General features: G+C 41.9%; 1 long non-coding RNA gene across 1 annotated transcript; it reads right to left on the bottom strand.

The window, feature by feature from the left end:
• Positions 1 to 1,196: 1,196 nt before the first annotated feature.
• Positions 1,197 to 2,236, bottom strand: LOC141286717 (uncharacterized). The gene is made up of 3 exons (XR_012339333.1): positions 2,116 to 2,236; positions 1,833 to 1,887; positions 1,197 to 1,404 (listed from the first exon to the last, which is right to left on the bottom strand). It is a non-coding gene; the product is annotated as an uncharacterized lncRNA (long non-coding RNA).
• Positions 2,237 to 13,722: the final 11,486 nt, after the last annotated feature.

The following is a 13,722-nucleotide window of genomic DNA, read 5'->3' as shown; positions in this document are numbered from 1 at the left end:
TAATCAAACAACATAACAAAAAACACAGGATATAAGTGTAAACACAACATTCTTTTCCAAATAAAAAAACTTTTATTTTAGTGCTCCACAGCAGAATTGCATATTTTGTGTATCTATCTCTCTCTATATATATATATTTATATGACCCTGGACCACAAAACCAGTCATAAGGTTAAATTTGACAAAACTGAGATATACACATCAAGCTCAATAAATAAGCTTTCTATTGATATATGGTTTGTTATGATAGGACAATATTTGGCAGAGATACAACTATTTGAAAATCTGGAATCTGAGGGTGCAAAAAATCAAAATACTGAGAAAATCACCTTTAAAGTTGTCTAAATTAAGTTCTTAACAATGCATATTACTAATCAAAAATTACATTTTGATATATTTATAGTAGGAATTTTACAAAAAATCTCCATGGAACATGATTTTTACTTAATTTCCTAATGATTTTAAAACAATTTTAATCCATACAATGTATTTTTGGCTATTGCTACAAATATACCCCAGCGACTTAAGATTTTGTGGTCCAGGATCACATACATACATACATATATTTCTAAAAGTATAACAATAAACAGGTTAAACACTGATTCAGTAACTTTGTCATTGGATTTACCACCATTTAGTTCTTATAACCTCCAACCCAGCTCTTCCTGAGCATGTTTTAAGTATTCCTCCATTGCTAAGTCAATTTCTGAGTCAGTAGCATTTGCGCTCCACCTCTTCACAGCATCTGAGGGAAGAAAATATGAATGTAAACAGCAAAAAGTTAAACAAGCACTTATTTTGAAAGTGTTTTTATCTATCAAACTAATTGTACAATGCAGTCGAACAAGACTTTTCCCATCCATTTCATGAACACATTAACCTGTGATATGAGTAACATGAGAACATTATATTTTAGTGGATTTCTCTGACACTCTACATGTCACAGTATTGAGAGCTTCTCTGAGATACCAAACGATTGAATGTTTCACCAGGACCACTCCCTCTCCTTAGTCTTCAAAAAGTCTAAAAGTAATGCGTGACACTCTTATGGAAATAAGATAATTTGTAATTATTTCAATTTGTCTAATTTTTAAACTGTGTGTCATGAATCAACATCTCAGAAAAATGTTATGCATTTCAAAACAAAGTGACGACTTAATTCGTGATGCAGGATGTTGATTTCATACATGTCCACATATGAGAACACCGGGACTAAAACATGTTAATTATGCGTTTGGACATTTCTGATAAAAACAGGTCTTTTAAATAAGACACAAGGAACATACGATGTGTCACAAATTACCTTGTATTATATTATATAAAGGTGTAGCCTTGAATGCAGCCTTTTCCAGCTGGCCACCACCCTGCATGTTGAATTTTGCCATTAAGGCATTTGACATGATTCTGCGAAATAAACGATTCAGTCATAATATTAAAATGCATTGTAAGATCAGTATTACAAATTAGCAGTACTGTGCAGCTTGCCAATTGCATGCAGTGTTAAAACATACACTTTCACAACCACTCTCTATCATGTAATAAGTGCTCTATCCCTATCCAAAGTTTTTGAGACAAGTAATGACTCATTCATTTCTTACACTAACATTATGTTTTTATATCTTGTTTTAAGTCCTACGAACAACCTGATTTAGCACAGACATTACAACTTCAACACAAAAACAGGCAATTATATAAGTAGATATTAGTGTGTGACAGAATTATAGTATTACCAAAGGTTGAGGTTATTATTGTGGATACTGTTACTATTGTCATTTTTTTTTTCTGAAATACGACACAGCAAAACACACAAACAATGCTAGGTAAATACATACCTGTTCATACACAGTCTCTGACTGACATTCGGCCAACTCTGGACAGTTGCTGAACCTAAAAGTGACACCACAATCAAAATAATGTAATAATGTTTTGAAAACTCAAGAGCAAGACAGAATTGACAGCAAACAAAAACAATGGTATCGATATTGGCATTAGATTATCGATAAACAACTACTTGTACCTCTAATAAAAGATTTACAAACTGACTGTTTGCAAACTTTGCTTTAATGAATTTCCCATAAATGGCCTGCGTTTCAAACACCATATAATATTCCTTACTTGCTGATGGCATGGGGTAATTATCTGGTTCCACCTATTTGAAATTGTAAAACACCAAGGCAGGCTCCACTGTCCCCTCGGATTCTGAGCTGCTGTCCTCTTCCGCTAAGGCATCAACTCTCCACTTTCTTTGATAGTCAGAGGACATGTTTAGCAAATCTGAAATTACAAAATACTTTTAAAGCACTTATTGAAGTCAGCCATGCTCAAATTAATTTACAGATTTCAGTGAATTATTCCTGAGCTCCTCCTACAGTTTTAACATATCACAGTCTTTCATTGCATTTATTTTCAGAAATAAACTTTCAGAATGCTACATCTGAGTAGTACTTTTTAATTTAATCTTTAAACATGTTTAATCAACCGATGTGCTCTTATGTGCTGCATGTCATTGATATCAAAGTACATATATACATTTAACTATTGTTTTTTTTTCCTTTTATAGCTTGCCTAATAATAAAGAAATATATATATATATATATATATGTGTGTGTGTGTGTGTGTGTGTGTGTGTGTGTGTGTGTGTGTCAATGCATATAGTATCCTGAATATATAATTTTTAATATATCTCATACAAGTCATTAACACAAACACACTTTAACATTCTGTGATAACACTTACACATAAAACAACAAATTGAGAAAATTTAAAAATATTCGAAAGCTGGCTACTTCAACTTTTAATTTTCATAAACTTTTTATTTTGCCACAGATGAGTTTCTTTTTAGGGTTAAAAAAGGCCCTAGCATTAAACATTACCTTTTAGCATACTAGCTAACTTTAGCCCAACTTAAAGGGGTCCTATTATGCTCCTTTACAAAGTCTTTATTCTGTTTTTGGGGTGTCCTTGAACATGCTCTCATGTTTAGTTGTTTGAAAAATGCATTATTTTTCACATTATTTAGATTATAATAATAGCTTTCTCCCCAGGCTGGCACAAACGGCTCAATTAGTTCCGGGTTCCGCCTTCCGAAAAACCAAATGTATAGTGATTGGTCAGCAGTCCCACTGCGTTGTGATTGGCAAACAGTGTAGACCGCGTTCCACCCTGCTGCGCACCTTCCCAAAGCAGCAAACTAGATTAAAGTGATTCTTACGTTTTAAATATGGATATTTTTTTTACAAAAACACATTTGATTGCTAAAGGAGGCTTTTACCGACCGCCCCAGGGCCATGTGAGGCACTTTTTTTTACTATGGATCGACGTATTTTCAGTCTATGCTGTTCTATGAGTGCCAGAATTGATTTAATATAACTCCGATTGCATTCGTCTGAAAGAAGGAAATCATATACACATGAAGGGTGAGTTAATAATACGCTATTGTTTATCCTATCGTCAGCATGCGAGATCGCTGATACGTGATATTATCATTATTGTGCTAATGTATTTAATTAACGTTATTTGCATGCCCGAAACCATAAGGTTAGTGAAGTTATCTACACTGTATGATGAATAAATATCTTACCACACACTGCACATCTAGGCGCGGCTCCGACGCGTCCACGTATGATCACTAGTCAATGTTCGTGTTTACATCAGCTGCGGATCTGCGTGTGTTTGGACCCTCTGTTCAACACACGTGAACGGCGCGGCTTCAGCACGGTTACCGGAGCAGTTCGTGGACCCTTTAGTTAAAGCTGTGTTTAAATGAGCCGACCTACAGCTTGCTGTAGCATCCCAAAAACGGCTGTCCTTAATACATGGGTAAAGTTAGGCGAATCCCCCACCCGCCAACGAATTGAATTTCAGTAGGCTAGATACCGGGTTGTGACATCATTGCATCCGGAAAACAAACGCTGTAGTCCAAACGAGTCGTTTCGCTGTAGTTCTACCAGAAAGACTCGGGAGAATTTATACTATACCGATTACGTTTATGTAGAAGCTCAGCAAGCAATCCGGTTCTTTGGCGTAGGCCCCGTTCGTAACTCGCATTCCGAGGGTACGGAAACAGCGAGTCCCGCCTGGAGACGAAGGCGGGGGCGCCGCTAACCCCCCGCGGAGTCAGGAAAGGGGCCAACTGGTGATGGTGGGGATTGAGGAAGACAATCTGAAGTCTTCGCGAAGGAGGGGATAGCCTGATTGATGGATGTGGTAAATAGAGGGATGACCCAGCTTGGTGGAATAGAGGAGTTGGAGGAGAGATTCCATCTTGGTGGAGGTGGGGAGGATGGAGGTGCTGGAGCGACAGCATCTGCGAACTCAGACATGGTAAGCACTACCCTTTAAAGCTACAGTAATGATATGATTGGAAGATGAGGAGGTAATTAGTGACGCGAACGATTGAGTCTTCCTGCCAGAACTTGCGCTAGCTTCATTTCTACCAGAAAGACTCGGGAGAATTTATACTATACCGATTACGTTTATGTAGAAGCTCAGCAAGCAATCCGGTTCTTTGGCGTAGGCCCCGTTCGTAACTCGCATTCCGAGGGTACGGAAACAGCGAGTCCCGCCTGGAGACGAAGGCGGGGGCGCCGCTAACCCCCAAAGATAGGTGGACTTAAGGATCCACCAGAACGGGGCCCACCCCCAAAGGACGGTTTTAAAATTACCTTACGGTCGTGAATCCTGGGGTTCCTGGCTTAGATGGAGAAAGAAGAGAAACAAATTAGATTTAGATGAGTGCCATTCATGGTTAACTTAAATGAACCACTAGCTGTTTTTTTTTTAATAGTGAAAATGAACATATGTTCCTGGTATCCTTGATTGCGACGTGAAACAGGGCCATCCTTTGATAGAACACGTGGCCCTCCGGCCGTCTTTGATAGAAAGTATGGGCCACAGGCCATCTTTTGATAGAACGTATGGGCCACAGGCCATCTTTTGATAGAACACATGGGCCACAGGCCATCTTTTGATAGAACACATGGGCCACAGGCCATCTTTTGATAGAACACATGGGCCACAGGCCATCTTTTGATAGAACACATGGGCCACAGGCCATCTTTTGATAGAACACCTCGGCCACAGGCCATCTTTGATAGAACGCATGGGCCACAGGCCATCTTTTGATAGAACGCATGGGCCACAGGCCATCTTTTGATAGAACACATGGGCCACAGGCCATCTTTTAATAGGACGCGTGGTCGCTGCCCGTCCTTTGATAGAACACATGGGCCACGCCTGTCTTTTTATAGAACGCATGATTAAATACACAGGCCCTCTTTTGATAGACGCATGATTGAATACACAGGCCATCTTTGGATAGAACGCATGATTGAATACACAGGCCATCTTTTGGTAGAACGCATGATTGAATACACAGGCCGTCTTTTGATAGAACGCATAATTGAATACGCAGGCCATCTTTTGGTAGAACGCATGATTGAATACGCAGGCCATCTTTTGATAGAACGCATGGGCCACGGGCCGTCTTGATAGCTTTGGTATTTATAATTACGATAGTGCATGAAGGCAGCATAAGCTGCAGCCACTTGAACCTATAGCGTGTACAGCTGTTTGACCGACGTATAACCCGCAGGCCATCTTGCTTTAGTAGCTAGCCATACAATTCGTGAAAGTGCCAACCGCTTTGGCAAAACACCACCACCAGTAGAAAAATAGGATTTACCTAGATCGAGGCTGGAGAGCTTGCTGGGCTTCGAGGATGGAGGTACGGGAGCGATAGCATCGGTGAGCACCGCGGGTTCATGTCGACGCTCGGCCGCTCGGCTCTCTCCGGCTCGGGTTGGCGCGTGTAGCGCGAGCGCGCTGGCGATCAGAGCCTCATGCCGCCACTTGAGCAGCTCGAGCTCGCAGATTCGCCAGACTGGGCTCTGGCCGCTGCTTCTGTCTACCGCCGCCAGCGAGACGACGGCACATTGTTACGACTCCTGCGCCGCAAACACATCCGCAGAGGGGGAGAACCGCACGGTTCACGTTAAACTATGCCGACAGCTGTTTTTAATGAAGTAACCATGGTATCCGTGATAAATCCTGTCAGTTTGAGAGAGTTAACGGCTCCGCTCCTGCAACTGCGGCTGGAATCCAGTTTCACGGCTGTGTGCTGGAGCGACAGCATCTGCGAACTCAGACATGGTAAGCACTACCCTTTAAAGCTACAGTAATGATATGATTGGAAGATGAGGAGGTAATTAGTGACGCGAACGATTGAGTCTTCCTGCCAGAACTTGCGCTAGCTTCATTTCTTGAAAAGGGATTTTTTAAAACTAAATATCTCCGTTTGGAGTGGACTTTGAGATTTGTAACTTTGTATATGTTTTTTATGCCCAAACATACACACCACACACTGGCTAAAGTTCAAAAAGTGAAAAAGCATAATAGCACCCCTTTAATTTAACTTGACAGTGTGCTTATACTTGCTTTTGGTTCCTCCGAGTAAAACAAGTAAAAATAAAATACATTAATAAAATACCTCAAAATGTACTTACCCATCGATGAATTTTTAATGATTTGTAAACTCAAAAAACTCTCTCCTCGTGTACGTTACGGCTCACTCCTCTTCTTCTGGTGTTTTTGGCGATTTTGCCAAACCAGCATAAAAAGATGCATTACCGCCACCTATTAGGCTTGTTTGAGATGCGCCTAGCCTCGCCTGAAATGTAGGCGAGAGTAGGCGGCTGCAGTGAGGGGAGGAGTGAAAAAAGCGCAGTCAAGACGGACAGTTCTGAGCTTTGGAAGCGGAACAGATATCGCGTTATTCACAATGACCTGCTGTGTTGCTGATAAACATGATATCATTTAAGTTCTATTGCTTTTATATGAAAATAAATACGATGAACAAAACACTCGAAGTGCCTGCTTTTTAATTCCATACGAAAGGCGTATTTATCATCCATTTTTACTTTAGTACAAACGTGTATTTTATATTTTTATAGTAATATGACAACAATCACAAATCACACACAGAGATCGCACTGTCGTAGTGTTTGGGAATATTCATGCAGAATTTAAACACATAACCAAATGATATTAGATTAAAAAATAAAACATTTTAGAAAAGAACGCAACATCACAGTTGTTTGAACCAATGAGCATTAAGATGTGTCGTCAGCCAGTCGTTTCCCATCGTGCTTTTGGTCAGCGCGGTCGGTGAAAAGCTACTGCGCCCGACTGCTCAATCCGACACAGCCGCCTCGCCATCGCGAGAGTTTTTTGGCACACGTCAGCACGATGTCAGAGCAAGTCGGACGTAATTCTGCGCAGATTTTGCTCATCTCAAACAAGCCTATAGATCTGGAATATTGAGTATACAAACTGTCATATCGCGAGATAATCTGCTATAGAGATACCATATCGCGAGATTTGTAACAACATCTTGGCAGCAGTTTTTGCATCCAGCTCAGACTTCAAATTGTGACTTTATGAATAACTTATGTATATAGCCTATATATATTTAATCATTAAAAACAAAATAATTAAATCATATTGTAATGTATGGGAAACTGGTGGAATAATGGGTAAATGCAGTGATTTCACACTTAACTACAAGCAATTTGTGAATAGAATTTGACATAAAACAAGATGTAAAACAAATGGAAGTTTTTTAAATAAAGATTTCCGTGCTGGTTTGCATGGGTCTTACTAAACGTTTAAAGGACATCAGTGGACGTCTATTAACAACCTCTTAAGAAACTACTTTGGGCACTTAAATTAATTACTGTAGTATGCCAATGTGAATGTGAATGTAAGCACAATTGCTTTTGCATATTTCATAAGGATTTTATAGAGGTTGACGATGGACTATAAATGCACGTGTAAAAGACATCACCTGCGGGACGTCCTTTCACAACCGGGTTTATTTTGAACTACACTCAGCTAAAAGTCAAAGTAACAACTTTACATGCAACCACATATAATTGTAGACATGTACAAATGCATCTGAATGCATTTTTAAGAAATATTTTGTGTTAAATTTTTTTGCATATTTTGTCGTCCTACCGCGACTATTTTTGGCCAGGGACAGGACGTCGCCGTCAGACCAATGTTTGCTGGGCTAAGTTACCCACTAGAAAACCCCCCTCAGAAAGGAATGGTTTGTCCTATTCTCACATAATTTTCACAGTATGATGATATTTCCTCTTGAAGCAAATGGATAAAACACTAGAAGTCATGTTCTCTCTCTTTCCCCTAATATTGGTTCACGAGTTCACCCTTACATCTAATCTGCTTGAGCATGTAGAAAGCATATTTTGGCGTGCTGTCCTGGGGGAGGGCTCCGGGCCCAGAACACAGGCTGAACCCAGAGAACTCCCCCTTATCCCTACTATGGGATAAAAACAGATTAGAAGTGGGGAGTTGGGGTGGAGGAGGGATGCCAAGAAACTGTCGCAGGACGGAGGTAAGAAGGTGATCCATTTATATACGTGTTGTGCTTATTAGGATGATTGGCTAAATGATTACACCTGTGCTGAATTGGTTGATTATCTGATCGTGCTCCTCCCGAACCTTGTTAATAAAACATCATGTCACGAGTTCGCCCTTACATCTAATCTGCCTGAGCGTGTAGAAAGCATATTTTGGCATGCTGTCCTGGGGGAGGGCTCCGGGCCCGGAATACAGGCCGAACCCAGAGAACTCCCCAAAAAAAGCTTTTATGCATAGGACAGCCGCTATGGAGCAAAATTTTTTGGTCACCCTCCAAAATATGCTTAAGAGTTAAAATTTGCAAAAAGAGAAAAAAAAAGGAGGGCAGGGCGGCAGGGAAAGCCCGCACAGTGCTTGACAGGAGCTGCGGCTCGCAGCATCAGACTGGCAAGCTCTACAAGCCGGTAGAGAGGAGGATATCAAATGAGGGACTCTAGCTGCTTCCAGAGGGAGCTGCGGCTCTGCAGCACCGGAAGGGAGAGTCTCTCTTGCAGCTGAATGCGAGGCACGGTTTGATGCTTCGGACGAGGGCTCACACTGCGACAGAAGGGAGCCGCAACTCTGCTGCACCAGGAGGGAGAGCCCATCCATTGTCGAATACACAGCGTAACTCAAATGATGGACCGAGGGCTCACACTGAAACCGAAGGGAGTTACAGCTCTGCTGCACCTGGAAGGAGAGCCCTGTCCGATGCCGAAATAGGCAAGAAGATTCGAAGCGATTGATGGAGGGATTCTCACTGTGTCCGAAGGGAGCTGCAGCTCTGCTGCACCGAAAGGGAGAGTCCCCCTTGCGAGACGAGATTCGATGTGTCAGATGAAGGGCTCCCGCTGCGACCGAAGGGAGCCGTGACTCTGCTGCACCGGAAGGGAGAGCCCATTCATCGTTGAGTATGCAGCATACCTCAAATGACAGACAGAGGGCTCACACTGCGACCAAAGTGAGCCACGGCTCTGCTACACCGGTAGGGGGAGCCCTGTCCAACACTGAAATAGGCAAAACAAATAAGGCGATTGATGGAGGGACTCCCACTGCTGCGGCTCTTCTGCACCAGAAGGGAGAATCCCCCTTGTGAGGTGAGATATGATGTGTCGGATGAAGGGCTCTCACTGCGACTGAAGGGAGCCGCGACTCTGCTGCACCGGTAGGGAGAGCCCATCCGCTGTCGAGAACGCAGTGTAACTCGAATGGCAGACGGAGGGCTCACACTGCGACCGAAGGGAGCTGCGACTCTGCTGCACCGGTAGGGAGAGCCCATCCGCTGTCGAGTATGCAGTGTAACTGGAATGGCAGACGGAGGGCTCACACTGCGGGGCCTTGTTCGATCTATTGGCCACCTTGGTGGCTGGAGTGGATTTAGGAATGAGGTTGGCCAATTTTAGAGGGTGACAAATCGGCTTTGTTTACTCTCTGTGTATATGGTTCGTTGGAATTAAGCACTGTTTGCCTCAGGCTTAAATACCGTCCACCTTCCGAGCGGAGGATATAAGGGCATGGCCGAATGATGCGAGGATGTCGGGGGAAGAAATGGATATCTCGCCGGTGGAGGTGATGTAAAGCCTTGGCGTTGGAGAGCATGTGGCTGGTTGAGCAGAGTGGCGTCCGCAATGAAGCCTGGTGCTCGACGGCGGTGAATGGTGAAAAAGGAGTGAATCTAAGGCCGGCAGATTGCTACGGATGATCTGAGAAACCCCAGTACAGGTCTCGTCGTTATGCAGAACAAGTTGAGTCTGTGATATAATGGCCAACGGGGCAAAACCGAATGCCAAGAAACTGTCGCAGGACGGAGGTAAGAAGGCAGTCCATTTATATACGTGTTACACCTGCTAAACGAATTACACCTGTGTTGAATTGGTTGATTATCTGATCGTGCTCCTCCCGAACCTTATTAATAAAACATCATTTAAACTAGCAAACCTGTGTCAAAAATACATCTGAGACACCGCTGATGGAATACGTCCAACTTGTGGCCAATGCGCACTGTATTTTTCCAGGTCTCACAGGCATAAATTGCCATTGGTAACACGGTGGATATAGAGATGGATCTTGAGTAATGTGTTGATGGCTCTGCATCGCCATCCTGTGCGATAACACCGCCCAAGTATTTGAACCGGCCTATATCTGTGAGTGGCTGGTTCCCAGAAGTGATTGGCATCAGTAGATCTTCATCTTCCTCATTCATTTGCATCACTTGGGTCTTTTTGATGTTGATCCTTCCCATTTAATGCCAACTCGCTTTAAATCCTCTTTGAATGTACTTCGCCAGTTCTTCTTTGGCCTTCCTCGCCTTCGCCATCCATGTTATTGCAATTTTTGCTAGGCGTTGTTCTGGTTGCCGCAGGATGTGACCTGCCAGTTTGATACAACACTCAGACACAATGGAGCCTTTGGGTTTTAGTATCTCTTCGTTTGTAACATGGTCATGGTTTGTGACACGGAGAATACATCTGAGACAGCGCTGGTGGAATACGTCAAACTTGTGGCCAATGCACACTGTATTTTTTGAGGTCTCACAGGCATAAATTGCCATTGGTAACACAGTGGACATATACAGATGGATCTTGAGTGATGTGTTAATGCTGGGTGACGTCCAGATGTTGCTCATCCTTTGGAACACATTGGGTGCTTTGCCAATGCGTTGGGTTACACCTGGCTCTGCATAACAATCCTGGGCGATAACACTGCCAAAGAATGTGAACCGGTCTATATCTGTGTGTGGCTGTTTGTCAGTAGTGATTGGCATCAGTAGATCTTTATCTTCCCCCACTCATTTGCATCATTTGGGTCTTTTTGACATTGATCCGCAGCCAAATCTTTCTAACCAGGTGGTAAGTTGCTGTAGCTTTTCCCGTGACTCTGCAAGTAGTGCGATACCATCAAGTCTAGATCAGTAGGCCTTGTTTGCCCTGTCCACTTGCAGTCTTCCGCATAACATAGTCTATAGCAAGCAGGAACAACATGGGTGACAAAATGCACCCCTGCCTGACACGTCACAACACGTCAGATGTTCTTGTGTCGGTTCACACACAACAACCTTGAATTATGATAGATGTTCTTGAATATATTAACAAACCACTGTGGAACAGTGTTACACAAGTATTATTGCTGCAAATTTTAACAAGACAATTTAACTAAAACCTATGTTTTGTTTATGAAAATATATTTCTAAGCATACACTTAGTAGTTATACCATAACTGGTAGACCTGACAAAGTCAGAACGCAAAGGCTGGGACTTATGCCGCATTCCAGGCAACCCGTTACCCGTGTTTTTCCAATCTTCTACCCGTGAAAGTGCACTGGAGCGGCAGTCAAACCCATGTCTTCCCACCAGTGAACTCGTATTAGATCGATGTACTCCCAGTTCCAAACTCTGACGTAACATAGCCCGCGAAACAACGGCACCCCCTACAGCTGCGGTGTTTATGCAAGTAGTACACGGTGAAAAAATAAAGCTTAGGACAATATAACATTGCAATCAAATTGATAATAATATAAAAATAATAAATGTGCCCAGGCAGTTTGGCATGACTTGCCTGGAACGCTACAAAGTCGTGAGTAGTGGTTTGAAGTTGTGATTTACAGGCTCAAAAACCTCCCTGGAACGCAGCATTAAATACCAGGGATAATGGGGAAACACAGGTGCAAGGGATCACAATCAAATTAAAGGTGGACAGGAATATGACCAAATAAGGAAAAACAGGAACAGGGGCAAAACAAGACAAAACAGGTCCATGATCCTGACAATTGTTCAGTTAAGGTCAATTTGGTGTTTAGTTCTGTTCAATAACTCTGTAAAGTTAGAGCACTGTTTACAAACAATTTAAAAGTCAAGAAAAGGCCAAGATTATCTGCCACCTCTAAATATTTTTTTTTTTCCAAAAAGTATTAATGATTAACTTTTTTTGGTAAGTGGATACAGAATCTGTCAATCAAGTTACTATTTAAGTTCTAGGTATTTTTTTATTATAAGCTATGATCAAATACGTATCTTGTCAGTACCATAACTTTTTTTAATAATTAAAAACTTCATCTGCCCAGAAGGGCTTCCGTGTACGACCAGTTATTATGTTTTAAATAGGGATATTTTTCTTTAAAAAATGCATTGGTTTGCTTCAGGAGGCCTTTATTCACCCCCCAGAGTCGTGTGAAGCACATTTTTCTTTACAGATGGATGCACTTTATTGGACTTGTTTTGGACCCGCCCATGCAATTCTAAAGCTTGGAAATGGCAGGATAATTTTTAATATAACTCAGATTGGATTCGTCTGAAAGAAAGAAATCATATACACCTAGGATGCCTGGAGGGTGAGTAAATAATGGGCTTTTTTATTTTTGAGTGAACTAACCACTTTACACAAGATCTGCTTTCCCTGTCGCTCACATAATATCCTCTGCCTTCTAAGTATGACCTGAACCATTTGAGGACTATCCCAAAAGCCAGACCCAGTTTTCCAATCTTCCAATCTTTTCCAATCAATCAAAGTATGTTATGATTGACAGTGTCAACACAGCACTGAGATATGGTAGTACCAGCACAGATATTTTTGCCAGAACTTTTGTCAGAAACCAGATTGAAATTGTCTAGGTATCCATTGCCATTTAAGTAGTTCAGCAGATTGAAAACAACCTTTTCAATATTTTCCCTATAGACCATTTCAAGGACGTAAACAATAACAAGCGCGTTGGAACGCTACTGCGCATGTCCGGTCCTGAAGCATTTCCGGTAGCGCTATTTCTCCGATCTGTCAATACGAACATATTCTTTTAAAATCTAGCGAAAACGCTACAGTTAAGGTAAAGAAGCTGTTCATTGTCTAATCGATGCTGCGTGCGTGTACACGGGAGATTGCTAAAAGCATATCACATGGATGAGAATGGAAATATTGTGAACATTTATTCGTACAATGGATGCCATCAGTCTGAAGCAAGGCAGTGCAACTTCATGTTTTGTTCCTAGGATATCCGGAGATCTATTCGTGATTAATTCACTTGCATTGCGTGGTCAGTCTGTATTTCTGTTTAAATATGTGTTTTCATTAGTACATTACTTTTCACAATACACATAGTTTCAATACAACGCTAAATGTATGCTATTAAACCAAGCGCTCGATGCTATTATTACGTATTGAATTCTTTTCAACATGTTTTACGTTAGTTTGGTCAAGTTTGTTGCTGTGGAACAGTGCAAGAAGAGGGTATGAATGCTCCGAGTCATCATGTGATCACAAATAAACAAGATCAACGCAATTCAATGCTGGCTACACTGTTTTGCATAAACCTGT

Source organism: Garra rufa, chromosome 15 (genome assembly GCF_049309525.1).
Source record: "Garra rufa chromosome 15, GarRuf1.0, whole genome shotgun sequence".
Lineage (NCBI taxonomy): Eukaryota > Metazoa > Chordata > Actinopteri > Cypriniformes > Cyprinidae > Garra > Garra rufa.
This window is presented reverse-complemented; position numbering and strand designations above follow the sequence as displayed.